The sequence below is a fragment of the Diabrotica undecimpunctata genome, chromosome 4 (genome assembly GCF_040954645.1).
Source record: "Diabrotica undecimpunctata isolate CICGRU chromosome 4, icDiaUnde3, whole genome shotgun sequence".
Taxonomy (NCBI): Eukaryota; Metazoa; Arthropoda; class Insecta; order Coleoptera; family Chrysomelidae; genus Diabrotica; species Diabrotica undecimpunctata.
The window spans coordinates 54,628,036-54,634,035 of NC_092806.1; positions in this window are offsets into that span (position 1 = coordinate 54,628,036).

Sequence of the window (6,000 nt, forward strand, 5' to 3'; positions counted from 1 at the left end):
TCTTTGCAATATTTTCATTTTTGTAACTTCTACTTTTATACCTTTGGCATAGGCTGCATCTTTGTGTCATCTTTTTCGCTATATGGTAGTCTTGTCGGCAGATATAATTTTCACGAAAGACTAACCACACTTTCCGGGCTCCAATATATTCGTTGTTGCCATGTAAATTTTCCATGATTTTCTCTGCCAATATCGGTGTTGTCAAATATAATTCTCTTCCTTAGACTGTTTTTAAGAAAATATCGTCTTCTCTCTCTGCCCTTCTTCTCTCCTTTTCATCGAAAACTTTTTGATCCATTATTATTTCATTTAGCGAAAACAGCTCGTCTTCTTGTGACAATCGGTTTAAACCTACATGCAACGCAATCGTATCCTTTTTTCCTGTGTCGTCATCCCGGGTTAGCGCATCAGCTATGATGTTGTCCTTTCCTTTAATGTATTTGAATTCAAAGTCAGGTCTATTCCAATTGGAATAGACCTTGTGCTGAAATTATTCTAAATATTGTATTTTACCGGTAACTTGATGTTGATCGGAAAACTGTAGTCTTCTAAACCGGTCGTCGCTTACTAAATAAATAAATTTTAAGTAAGTCTGTCGTTAATTTTTACTATCTAGTTTGAAATAAACTCATAAAAGCGACCAATTTATTATTTTAATATCTGACGATTCTATATTAGGTTTTATAACTTACAGAACATCATAAAGAATATGTCTTTTATAAAAGTAAAAAAAAAATAGGCTCAATTAGTGCGAATTTAATTGGACAGACAGTATTTATATAATAGAGTTACAAACCAAACTTAAACAAAAAATTACTTATTTTATTATTCTTTTATTTTACAAATCTTTAGTTATATATATCTACAAAAATATTTTATCTTTTGCTCGCAACAGGACAAAACTATCGCATCCACTGAATCCTCGCTGAGCCGGCTTCTTTGTTTTCTCATGGTCAAGCCGACTCTGGAGTTGAGCCTTTCCGCTGGGATGGACATAGCTGAAATTGGTATCCTGGCCAAACGAGCCATAGTAAATAATTGATTGGGGTTTTCTTTCCACCAAGATAAGATGTACACGTTTCTGTCTTCTCGTTCTTCTGCTAGATATCGATCTATTTAGTCGTCAAGCCGTACCCTTTTCTTGTACAGTAACAAAATTTTGAGATCGTCATCGCCACTAGAGGACCCGGAAGAAGATTTAACTTCCTTTTTCCTTTAAGTTGCTGCTCTTCTATTCATATTTTTTATATAATTCTCTGAGTTTTGTCTGCCCCATTTGTATAAATCGAAAGTTTCCAATTTGTGGCGAAGATTAATTGAGGACAAAAGAAGTAAAGAGGTATAAGTCACATTTTGCTAAATATTAAGAAAACTGCATCGCTGAACTGGAAATATTTCATTCTATTTGAAGGTAAAGAGATCTAAGCGATAAGTTTAACAGGTGCTGCTTGATGGTTAACAACGACACTGATGTCGATGATTTAATTAAGTTAATTATGTATTAGTGTTATGGTAAAGAATAAATTTGTACAAAAACTTTATGATCTTTCCACATGTTTTACCTTTATGTTGCTCTTCTTAGAATAATGCCTACAGTTACTAAACCGGAGAGGAAAAACTTGCAATAAAAAATCACAACAATTACCATGAAAGCTCAATTTTGAACAGCATTTACTCAAAATTTACTTTTTGTCACTTATACCCCTTTACTTCTAGGGGTCCTCGGTTAGTAGAGAAATATAGTGCAAACAGTTTGTTTTATTTTAGTATTTGATAATCTTTATTTATTGCTGCTATAAAAGAGTTTTTCGGATTGAATTTCTCGTCATTATTTTGGTCAGTATTAATTTCTAATATTTTTTGTCGAGATAGTCTAGTAATAAATTTATTTGCATGACCACACTGGGAAGCATGACATCCCCCCATGATTTTTCCCTCCTAGTAAGTTTGTAACTCTTTTGCAGTGTTTTAACAAACCTATTGGTTTTAATAAATTCTGTTCTGCTTCTTAGATTTTGAATGGCATTAATTTTAAATTACTGAAACAGAAAAAAGTAAAGAAGAGAAAGTTCTGGTTATTTATCATGTTCACGGTTAGATTCAAAGCTGTAGTCGGTTCGCTATTCTCAGTCCGAATTGTCTAGTGAATTTAGTAATTATTTTTTTGCGAAGTTAGTTACTTTTTGACACACTAGAAATGGCTGGAAATTACTATACAACCAAACACACGTACTCATAGCCAATATTAATAGTAAACAAACCAAATAGTAAATAAAATACAACTTTACGAATTACCGACCATAAATATTTATTTATTTGCGCCATATTATAAATAGTTATGTTAAATTATAACAACTGAAATATATTTTTTAAATATATACTACCCAAAATTTTATGGGTTTATTATACACTTCCCCTAATTATAATAATTTCTTTTTTTTTTTCAATGAAAGAAGTTTTTTTTATTTTAGTTTGATGGCCTTGACCGAGCCAATTAGCCAGACATATTTAAAAACAAACAATTTTTACAATCAGAAGAATTTTTTTTACAATCAGAAGAATAAACATACAATCAGCCGTACAATTTAACGTACAATTTTTAATAAATTACAATTTTTTTTTCCTGCGCTAAGAGATAACTCGATTCAACATCTCGGAGGATTTTTCTTTTTTTTTTTTATTTTTTATTATTTTTTTTATTTATATATATACATATATATACTATACTATACTATATATATTTATATATATATATATATATATATATATATATATATATATATATATATATATATATATATATATTTTATATATATTTTTTTATTTATTTATTTATTTTTTTTTTATTTTTTCTGCTATAATATAATACAATATTTACTTAAATGTAAGGGTTAATTTTAAAGCTACAATTTATATTTACACTTTTTGATATGTTCGTAAATCGTTTTTAATATATTGATATCTCTAGAGAAAATCAAATTGTATTATCTTCAGGTAGACGGGAAGTGGAATTTTTAATATAATAAGATTATCATATAATTTGTTTATGTTTACTGATTCGTGGGAACATTCAAGGAAAATATGTAATAGGTTACCTTCTTTTCTATACTTGCAATTAGGTGACTCCGTGAGACCCAACTTGTACATATGAAGGAGGGTAAGAGCATGATTAGATCTTAATCTGTTTATAACCCTTATGAAATGGCGATTTGATAGAGTATGAAACCATCTTTTTATGGGTATTTCAGGCTGCATTTGTTTGTAATTATTTCCAGTTTTCGTGTTTCGATAATATGTTTGCCATTCTTCTTTTTGATGCCGTTTACTAATTATATCAATGTCTGAAAACGGGGAGTAAGTTCAAGGGAGCTTCTCCGCCTATCTCTAGGGCAAATTTGGCTAGGCTATCTGCTATTTCATTGCCCTTAATGCATGCGTGTCTCTTTATCCATGATATAATGTTTTTTCCTAAATTTGTAATTTAATTGGAAATAGTCATAATTTCTAGTTCTATATGATTTAGTTGTTTGGACCTATGTACGTTTGTTAGTCTGTCGACGATACTCTTACTGTCTGTAAATATTATGCAGCTGTAGAGTTCGTTACCATGAAAGAAGTCTGTAATAAAAGTTTATTTAAGCTGTTATTACTGTGAGCTAGGAACTTTTGTGTTGTAGGTTTCCAGCTATGAATCTGTCAAAATATGCCCGAGTTGAGCGAATGGACCTTATCATCATCTTGTGGTGTCGCCGTAATGTCTGTTTATTGCATCGCAATAAATAAAAAAGAAACATTTTAAAGTATTTTAATATTCTAAATGTATTAATTATATCTCATCAATACAAATTATTAAAATAGAAAATATTTTAACTTACTATTAATATTTTTACGTTGCAAGTTTAATGCAGATACTATAACTTTAATTACGAAATCATTCAGAATACAGTTTTTGCGACAAAGCGTCAGTCCCGTCCCGTGTCCCGTCCTGCAGAAAAATTGCGTCCAGCATCCCGTCCCATACCATATGACAAAGTGCGGGACGGCACGTCCCGCGTGCATCCTTAACAAGTGGTGACAAAAAAAATCAAACAAAAATGAAAATCATGAACTGTTAAGAAAAACAAAAAAATGCTCAACTGCGAGGGTATGAAGGTGTACTGATATTAGAAAAGTAGTTGGGAAAAACTGGATTATACAGAACACAAGTGGACGAAAAATGCTAAACAGAAAGATATATTACGCATTTATATAATTATTATTCTTTCTACTTAAAATGTTTTTCATCAAAGCAAAAATCTATATAATTTCTATATGGTTTTCAATAGCTTTAATAACGAAGAGTTGAATATGATTTTAGTACTCAAATTAAAATAAGATAAAAGTTAAATATAGCTTCTTTTTAACATTATCAGTGTGTTCAAAAAACGGTATACATAATATAATTCAAAATACTTTTTTTGTATTATCTTCTTTGACCCATATTTATATACAAACAAGATGATGATATTCTCAGAGATCCACAGCAAACTCTTGAGCAGCTATCTACTTAATCCGACAGCTGCTTTGCTATGGACTGTCCGAGTTCATCATCATCAATGGCGCTACAACTCTTCATGAGTCTTTGCCGCGTTTACTATTGCATTACATGTTTGTCGGTCCTGTGCCAGTAATTCCCATTATCGCACTCCCATTTTCTCTAGATCTTCTTTGACTGCATCTTTCCACCTTTTTCTAGGCCGCCCTACAGACCTTCTTCCCTCTGGCCTTTTCCAGAACACATTGTTTATAAGGCGATTGTCGTTACTACGTATCACATGCCCTGCCCGTCCGAGTCTATTGGCCTTTATATATCTGATTAGATTTTTTTTTTCGAATAGAGACTCTAGCTCGTTATTGTATCTGCCCCTCCATTCGTTTGTCACGCTGTCTCTGCAAGGGCCATACATCGAAGAATTTTACGTCCCACACCAGCAATTTATTTATTTCTCTTTTTGTTAGCGTCCATGTTTCGCTTCCATACGCGACTGCTGGTCGTATTATGGTCTTATATATCCGGATTTTTGTATCTCGTGAAAGAAGTTTTGACTTTATTAGATGTTGCATTGTAAAGAAAGACTGTCCGAGTTGCTAACCACATTTTTATATATATATATATATATATATATATATATATATATATATATATATATTTTTGATAGTTGACACTACAAGACTATTTTGTTACTTGATAGAAATTTTGATAATGCATTATACATTCTCTTATTTCCGTCAGCTAAGAGACTTAGGATATTAAACGGGGCCTGTATATTAAGATCATGTAGTTGTTGAATAAACGATCTGTTGCATCCTTATATTTTTGGCATTCGAAAAAAATATAATCTAAATCAACTTTTTTGCTACAATTTTGACAATGACCATTTTCGAGAATATGAATTTTATGTAGATGTGTGGGATAACAGGCGTGGCCAAATCGAAGACGTGTTAGTTGTGATATATTTTCTGGAGTAATTATATGGCTGGAACCACGTTTTATTCGGTATTTGATTTTGTATACTTCAGTATCTAAAAGGGTTGGTATAAGTATGTTGTGACCAAAATTCGCTCCAAATTTTGAGATATTTCATTTTAATATAAACGACTGCATCACAAAAACTTACAGGTAGTTTATTGGTCAAACCGTTTTTTATCCTTTTTTTTGCCAGCATATCCACATACTCGTTATGTTCAAGAAAAAAAAATTAATGTTTTTGTTAACTTTTTGCAGTTCTAAACTCCGGTTTTTAATTGCATATATCATATAATTGGAGGGGTCACTTGAGTACTTAGATAAAACCAAGGAATTTAAAACAGACAGATAGTCCGATATTATTTGCCAGACAGGGAGTCCGATTTAAAATCTTAAAATATATTTGGATGCATTTGAGGAGAATTTTTATTTCCAAAATTATATCCGGACTGTATTTTAAAAAGTATCTGTATTCTTATTTTATTGACACGTAT